The sequence below is a fragment of the Chrysochloris asiatica genome, unplaced genomic scaffold, assembly GCF_000296735.1.
Source record: "Chrysochloris asiatica unplaced genomic scaffold, ChrAsi1.0 scaffold00365, whole genome shotgun sequence".
Taxonomy (NCBI): Eukaryota; Metazoa; Chordata; class Mammalia; order Afrosoricida; family Chrysochloridae; genus Chrysochloris; species Chrysochloris asiatica.
Genome location: NW_006408883.1, coordinates 1,477,147 through 1,486,446, shown reverse-complemented (window position 1 = coordinate 1,486,446; position 9,300 = coordinate 1,477,147).

Below are 9,300 nucleotides of genomic sequence, written 5' to 3'. Positions count from 1 at the left end.
AAGACCTCCAACGAGATGGATCGGCCAGGTGGCATCATTGATGGACTCGGGGGTGGCAGCGGTGGTGAGGTTGGCCCAGGATCGAGCATTGTTTCGTTCTACTGTGCATGGGGTCGCTATGATTCGGTTCCGACTCGATGGCACCTGACAACAACAAACAATTTTTAGGTGCCATCGAGTTGGTACTTACTCATAGGACCCTATGCACAGCAGAAGGAAACACTGCCCAATCCTGGGCCAATCTCACTACTGTTGCCACGCTTGATGCTGCCACTTGGCCATTCCATCTCATTGGGGTTCTACCTCATTTTATCTGACCCTCTACCTTACCCAACATGATATCCTTCTCCAGTGACTGGTCCCTTCATATAAGGTAATGAACATTTATTTTTTCTCAATTCAATTGAATGACAATTAAAATAAATAACTTGGTTGAGCCATTAATACAGACAACATTGTTCTCATGAAAAACAAATATTTCAACAGTAATATCAAGATTATTTGATATGATGCCAGAGTGTAAAAATCTATTAATTACAAAAATGTTTAATATTTATCTGAATATGTGATGCAAACATGATAAATTAGGATTATACACAGGACCTCAAGGTCAGCTTGAATCACAAGATCAGCAGATGAAACCCACCAGTCACTCCTTGGAAACACTATACAGGGTTGCTATGAGTTGGAACTGACTAGACAGCACTTAACAGCAACAAATTAATGTTTTAAATATCCATCTATATCCATTGTCATGGTCTCTCTCTAGGTATAGTTAACTTTCCTCCATCCAGGTCAACAAGCTAATATACTGGAGGAGCTCACTCATCTATTCCTAGAAAATTGGATGAGAGTTACTTGGTCATTTTACTGGAATAAATCCATATTTGTGCCCATCCTAAAGAAGGTTAGGAAGCCCAATGGAATGAGTAAGTTACGGAACATTATCATTAATATGACACACAGGTAATTTTTTTCTGGAGAAAGTTTTAAAAAATGGTGGAAACAGTACCTCAAAAGGGAGTTTTCAGATATTCAGTCATGACTCAGAAGAGGACATGGAACTAGGGATATCATTTCTGATGTCAGATGGATCTTGACTGAAAGCAATGAATACCAGAAAGATGTTTACCTGTGCTTTCTTTACTATTCAAACACTTTCAACTGTGTGGTTCATGGCAAACAATGGGTAACATTGTGAAGAATGGGTATTCTTGGAAACTTAATTGTGCTCATACAGAAATCACAAGGAAGTAATTCAGACAGAACAACAGGATACTGAGTGGTTTAAAATGAGGAAAGGTGTATATCCTTTCAACATACTTATTCCATCTATAAGCTAAGCAAATCATTTAGGAAGCTGGACTATATGAAATAGAATGCGGCATCAGGATAAAAGGAAGGTTCATTAACAATCTCTGATATACAGAAGAAATAATCTGTCTATCTGGTATCAAAGACTTGAAGCATTTACTGATGAAGATGAAAGACTACAGCTTTCAATATGTATTGCACATCAGCATAAAGAAAACCGAGATTCTCACAAATGTACTAGTAAATAACATCTTGATAAACAGAAATAAATAATTAACTTTTTCAAATATTTCATTTTACTTAGAGCCACAATCAATGCTCATTGAAGCAACAGTCTAGAAATCAAAGGATGTATTAGACTAGGCAAAAGGCTTCTTTAAAGTGTTAAGCAGTAAGGATGATCTTGAAATTTTCTGTTCAGATCTTGTACCTCCTCATTTTTTCCACTTGCATTAGTATCCCTACGCTGGAGAGCAAGTTTCAGTGTCTCTTCTGACATCTATTTTGACCTTTTCCTTCTTTCTTCATTCTGCTTATGAGGAATCTGTACATGGACCAAGAGGCAGTTATTCGAACAGAACATGGGAACACTGGATGGTTTAAAATTAAGAAAGGTGTATGACAGGATTGTATTCTTTCACTATACTTATTCAACCTGTATGATGAGCAAATGATCTGAAAAGCTGGGTTACATGAAGAAAAATGTGGCATCAGGATTGGAGGAAGATGCATTAACAACCTGCGATATGCAACCTTGTTTGCTGAAAGTGAAGAGGACTTAAAACATTTACTGATGAAGATCAAAGAGCACAGCCTTCGGTATGGATTACATCTCAATGTCAAGAAAAAAAAATCCTCACCACTGGACCAATAAACAACAATCTTATCAATGGAGAAAAGATTGCAGTTATGAAGGACTTCATTCTGCTTGGATCAACTATCAACACTCATGGAAGCAGCAGTCTAGAAATCAAATGGTTTAGGCAAATCTGCTAAACAAGACCTTACAAAAGTGTTGAATAGCAAATATGTCAGCTTGAGGACTAAGGTGCACCTGCCTGATCCAAGCCATGGTATTTTCAATAACCTCATATGCATGTGAAAGTTGGACAGTAAATAAGGAAGGCCATAGAATAATTGATGCTTTTGAGTTATGGTGTTGGAGGAGAAAAATGAAAGTGCCATGGGCTGCCCATAGAACCAACACATCTGTGTTGGAAGAAGTGCATCTAGAGTACTCCCTGGAGACAAGGATGGTGAAACTTCGTCTCTCATACTTTAGACATATTGTCAGGAGAGACAAGTCACTGGAGAAGGATATCATGTTTGGTAAGGTGGATGGTCAGAGAAAAAGAGAAAGACCCCCCAGAAAGATGGATTGGCCAAGTGGCAGCATCAATAGGCTCAAGCGTGGCAACAATAGTGAGGTTGGGCCAGGATTGCGTAGTGTTTTGTTCTGCTGTGCATAATGTAGCTATGAGTCAGAACCGACTCGATGACACCTAATAACAAAAACAACATATTCATATGAAAGCTGGACAACGAATAAATAGGATAGCAGAAGAATCGATGGATTTGAATTATGGTTTTAAAGAAGAATATTGTAAATCCAAAGACTACTAGAAGAACAAATGCATTTGTTTTGGAAGAAGTACAATGGGATTTGGAAGTGGAAATGGTGGATTTCTTCTGTCTTACTTTAGATATGTTACCATGAGGGACCAGTCCCTGGAGACTGGCATCATGCTTAGTAAAGTGAAGGGTTACTGAAAATGAAGATGATCCTCAAAGAGCTGAATTTACACAGAGGCTGAAACAATGCATTAATAAATAACAATGGTGAGCATGGCAGTGTTTCCTTCTGTTGTACATATTGTCACTATGAGTCAGAACTGACTCAAATTCACCTGCCAACAATAGGTATAGATAAAAAGAATATTCAATTAAAAACAAAATTTAAATATTATAATACATCAATATTTTTGCCTCTTGCCAAAGTGAATTTAGTGATTCAATTTCTTGCAATAGTATTGATAATTTAAATGTTCCTTATAAACTAAAACATTGTTTTTATTGTTATCTATTACTTTTTTATGAAATCAAACCTAAACTATACCAGGTTCAGAAGAATTTTTAGCATATGTAAGAGATCAGGGTAACAGACAAAAATGAAATTTGCAATCCCATTTATATGTACAATTCAAGGTTTATTAGCAGATCTTCTTATGAGAATTACTTGCATATTATTATTTTTTTAATTTTACATTTTCCATTTCATATATCTGTTAGTGCTGTCATAATTATATACTGATAGAAAAATAAACACAAAAGCATATGTATAACTAAACTATGTTTTCCTGTGTCCAGAGCAAAGGAATTGGGCTTTATATGTAAAACCTATGAGGAAAGAAGATGTTTACATGTTTTTATAGCCAAAATACTCAAGGATCTCAAGTTACATGTTAAATCTAGGAGAGCAGTAACTTGTATTTTTGTATTCTGACATTTCACTAAGTCAGATGCTGCCAACACTAGCTGCTTCTCTATTAGTTGTAATTCTAATTTATTCCTGTGCTAGTCTGAGGCTCTGGACATTTTTTATCTTATAACTTCTAATGTTCATCATGAAGATGACACTACATATTTTCATATACTATAATGCCAGGATATTTCACCACTATGAAGAATATTTTTTAGATATTTTCCTCTTGCTGTTCTCTCCTAGAAAAGTAAAATTCACATAAAATTCTGGAAAAAATTTTAGACCTTCATTATATTTTGTGGTAACCTGAATGCGCAAGGAATAAGTGAGAACTACCAGCTGTTCCGCGGGAGAAAGATGAGGACTCCACTGCGCACAACAACAACAATATAGGACTGGTCTACGAGGTTGATTTGAACCACATGGTTGGTGGTTCAAATTCACCAGCCACTCCGTGGAAACACTATACACTCCTCAGAACCTATTTTAAGGCACTTAACAACAACAACAAATAACATCTCAACACTTGCACTGTGTCAAGATGAGTTTACTGTATGAAGAATTAAAAATTTAAAGAAATGTAGCTATCTATTAAGGAGCTCTGGTATCGTAGTGTTTACGAATCGGGCTGCAAACCTTAAGGTCATCTTTTCGAAACTACCAGCTGCTCCACGGGAAAAAGATGAGGCTTTCTGCTCCCATGAAGATTTACAGCCTCAGAAACCCTGTACAGGATCACTATGGGTCAGAACCGACTCTACGGCACTTAACAACAACAACATAGAACTAAAAGAGGGGAAAAAATGTTAAATGAATGCCACTTTTTCCCCCTCTCTCTGATTTTTATTACCCTAAGCAATATTTGGAGTCCTGGTGTGGCTCTGTGGGTTAATGTGCCAGACTGCGAAGTTGTTTGAACTACAAGGTCAACGGTTCAAGCTCACCAGTTGCTCCTCGGAAACCCTATACAGGGTCACTATGGGTTGGAAGTGACTTGACGGCACTTAACAACAACAACATCAAGCAACATTTGGAATCCTGGTTTGGCGCATGAGGAGTCTGGGATACCGTTGCAGACATCAATTAGATACTGGGTAAAAGTAGAGACTATGTTTACTTGTTCTTTACTGACTATGCAAAGGAATTTGACTCTGTGTATCATAAAAATCTATGGATAATATTGTTAATAATGGGAATTCTAGAATACTTCTTGGCACTTATAAAGAACCTGTACATAGACCAAGAGGCAGTTGTTTGACAGAATAAGAAAATACTACATAGTTTAAAACCAGAAAATGTGTGCTGCAGGGCTATATCCTTTCACCATATTTTAAAGCAACATTCTGAGTTAATAATCCAAGATACTGAATTATATGAAGAAATGTGGAATTAGGATTGGAAGGAAATTCATTAACAACTTGAGATATGTAAATGACACAACTTTGCTTGTTGGAAGTAAATTTTTACTTAGTATGAGGAACAAAGACTACAATGTTCAGCACCTCAATGTAAGGAAAATGAAAATGCTCACAACTGAATAAATAAATAACATCATGAAAATAGAAAAATAGAAGTTGCCAAAGACTTTGTTTTGCTTGGATCCATAACCAACACTCATGAAAGCTTCAGTCAAGGAACCAAATGACTTATTTAATAAGGCAAATCTACTGTAAAAGACCTCTTCTTAAAGTGTTAAAGAGCAAAGATGTCAGTTTGAGGACTAATGGTGTGTATGATACAAGCCATGGTATTTTCAATTGCTTCATATGCATGTGAAAGTGGACAATAAATCAAGAAGATCATTAGAAAATTAATAAGAAAGAAGAACTAATGTGTTTGGATTATGGTGTTGTCAAAGCATATTGAAATTACCATGGACTGCCAGAGGAACAAATAAATCTGTTTCGGAAAAAGTGCGGTAAGAATGTTCCTTGGAAGAAAGGATACTGATACTTCATCTCTCATACTTTGGACATTTTGTCAAACGAGACAAATCCTTGGAGAAAGATATCATGCTTGGTGTAGTGGAGGGTTATCAAAACAGAAGAAAACCTTCTGCAAGACAGATTTGCAGAGTGGCAACTGCAATACTCTCAAACATAACAACTATAAAGTTTGTGTATCTTTCTTATTTTGCATAGGTCTTTATCAGTTGGAACTGACAAGACAGCACCTAATAAAAACAAAATCACTCTCCTAGTTTCTGCTGTTGTTGTCATTGTTAGGTGCCAACTGTTAGCAACCTTATGCAAAACAAAATGAAACACTGTCCAATGCTGTGCTAAACTCACAATTCTTGCCACATTTGAGCCCATTGTTGCTGCCACTATGAAATTAACTCCTTCTTGAAAATGTGTTAAGCCAGTCAGTTCATGTCTTTATAGCCCCTACTATTTTAAGTAGCCAATGTATAAGTTGCCCATACCTATCAACCCTGTATACAGAGTGGATAGGATTGATTTTGGATGTGAGGACTCCTTCCCTGTCAGTTGGTATTTTGAACTACTACATCCAGAAGTGAGATGGATTGGCAAAGTGGCAGCATCAATGGGCTCAAGCATGGCAACAATTGTAAGGTCGGTCCAGGATCAGGTAGTGTTTCGTTCTGTTGTTCATAGGGTCGTTATGAGTTGGTACCAACTCAATGGCACCTAACAACAACAACACATCCATAAGTATAGGTTAAGTTAATCAAATTGTAGCAATTTATACTTGTTTACTTTATTTTAAAAAATAGTAATAGTAAGGGATTTTTTTTTTTTCCCTTTATCTTCCTCTGGTAGAGTTCTGATAATTAAAAGATTCTGATAATCAAATGCATACTATCTACAAGTTTTTGCATTCTTGTGCATCTCCTCTCATTTCACATCTGCTGGGCACTTCACTCTCAACTCTAGCCCTCTGTGGCAATGTCCATGTCATGGGCTCAGGAGTCCAAAAATCTCACCGCACTTCGGACCAACAAACCCTTCCATTTCTCTCTCTCATCTCCAGCCAATATTTTCAACTCGGCCAATATTTTCATTGCTGCCATTCCCCCTCTTCTACTCACCAGGAGAACAACAAGGTCACCAGCAAGCTTACATGCCTGCCTGTGTGTTCTGAGTTTCAGTCTTGGAGGGGATTTGTCTTGAACGGACTTTATTGCTTGTCTTGATGGCTCTCCTGAAAACAACTTGATTGTTCTTGTAGTAGCCAATCAGACTGCCATTTTTGTTTTGGATTTTTACTGCTGGTTTTGCTTTCAAGAAATATCTTCTGTTCTTTTAGCTATTCCAGGCTGATTTGTTTATCCTTTCAAGTAGGAATGTCCTACCTCAGATGTTCTGGATAGGGTCAGGGTTCCACTTAAGATCCTATAGACTACAAAGGCTCCTCAGGAAGGCTGTTTCTCAGGCAAATTTTAGAACCCCTTTGAGGTATTCCAATCAGTTATAGGCTGAAAACAGGCTTGAAAGCTTTCTATAATCGTGTTTCCCAATATTACTTTGTATCCCACTCAAGTGTCTGTTTTGCAGTAGTAGGCAAAGCAAACCAATATTCATAAGACAGTCAAGTATCTTAACATTGTTGTTGTTGTTGTTAGGTGCCATTGAGTTGGTACCAACTCATAGCGACCGTGTGCACAGCAGAACGAAACACTGCCCAATCCTGGGCTAACCTAATTATTGTTGCCACGCTTGAGCCCATTGATGCTGCCTCTCTTTGGAATGGACACTAATATGGATCTCTTCCAATCAGACGACCAGATAGCTGTCTTCTAAATTTCCTGGCAGAGATGAGTGAGTGCCTCCTGTGCCACCTCACTTTCTTGAAAGATTTCAATTTTTTATTCCATCAATTCCTGGTGACTTGTTCTTTGCTAATTCCTTCAATGCAACTTGTACTTCCTTCTTCAATATCATTGTCTCCTGATCATATGCAATCTCTTGAAATGTTTGAACATCAACCATTTAATGTAATCTAAACATTATTTTTCCTCTTTACTCATTCAGTTTATTCCTCGATCCTTGTATCACAGAGCCCTGTTGTGCCAAGGTTGAGCATACATCACTACTTACCTCTGTTCTATATACCCCATGTAAACCTGCCTCTGTATTGCCCTATCTACCTCATTCTTACTCCCACTTCTTGTGAATTGTCCTCCCCAGCAACTGAAGTATTATGTGTCTATTCCCTACCCTGTGCTCTACTGTACTCTCCCTCCCTGGCTCACACTCATATCCCTGGCTTACCCCTGTATGCAACAAATATAGGCTCCCCTCCATAGGCAACAAACACAAATATATATATATATATATACGTTTTTTTTTTCCTTTTAGTATGGGTATCTTTTCTTAAACATCATGATCTCATGAGTATTTGTCTTTGTCTTTTTGTGACTGACTAATTTTACTCAGCATAACGTCCTCAAGTTTCATCCATGTTATGAGGTAGCTTACAGATTCCTTGTAATTTTTCAAAGAAGCATAATATTCCGTTGTGTGTATACACCAAAGTTTGTTTATCCATTTTTCCATTGAAGAACACTTAGACTGTCTCTATCTTATTGCTATTGTGATTAGTGCTGCTATGAACATTGGTGTACATGTATCTACCGGAGTTATGGCTCGTATTTCTTGTGGATATATGCCAAGTAGAATAATTGCTAGGTCTATTTTTCAACTTTCTGAGGAAGCACCATACTGTTTTCCAGAGTGGTTGGACCATTTTGCAATCCCACCAGCAATGTAGGAGGGTACAAGTCTCTCCATTGCATCAGCATTTATTGTCCTCTGTTTTTTTGAACATGAGCATATCTTCATATATTTGTTGGCTGACTGAAAGTGTTCTTTGGTGAAATGTCTATTCATATCCTCTTATTTTTAAAAACGGATATACTGTCTTCTTGTTGTGGCATTGAAGTATTCTATAAGTTTTGGCGAGTACTCTTTTGTTTGATATGTCATTATCAAACATTTTTCCAGTCGGTGGGTTCTCTTTTCACTCTTTTGTTAAAAACATAGTTGTCTAATTCTTAACAGGTCCCAGTTACCTATTTTGTCTTCTGTTTGTGTGTTTTCAGTTATTAATTACAGTATATTTATGCCATGTATCACAGCTCCTAAGTTTGTCTCTGTTTTTTCATTGATGATCTGTATAGTTCTAGGTTTATATGTTGCTGTTGTTATTGTTAAATGTCATCAAGTTGATTCTAACTCATAAAAACTCTGTATAGCGTTTCCAAGAAGCAGCTGGTGAACTTGAACCAACAAGCTTGTGGTTCAAACTGACCTTGTAGTCCAGGGTACTAACACACAATGTCACATCAGGTTTTATATATAGGTCTTTAATCCACGTTGAGGTCACTTTGGTGGGAGATATGGGTATTGTTTCATTGTTCTACAAACAGATTTCCAACTTGGCAAGCACCATTTGTTTAAGATACTATCTCTTCCTTATTTAATCCATTTTGGTCCTTTGTCAATGATCAACTGGCCATTGGTGAATGGATTCATTTCTGG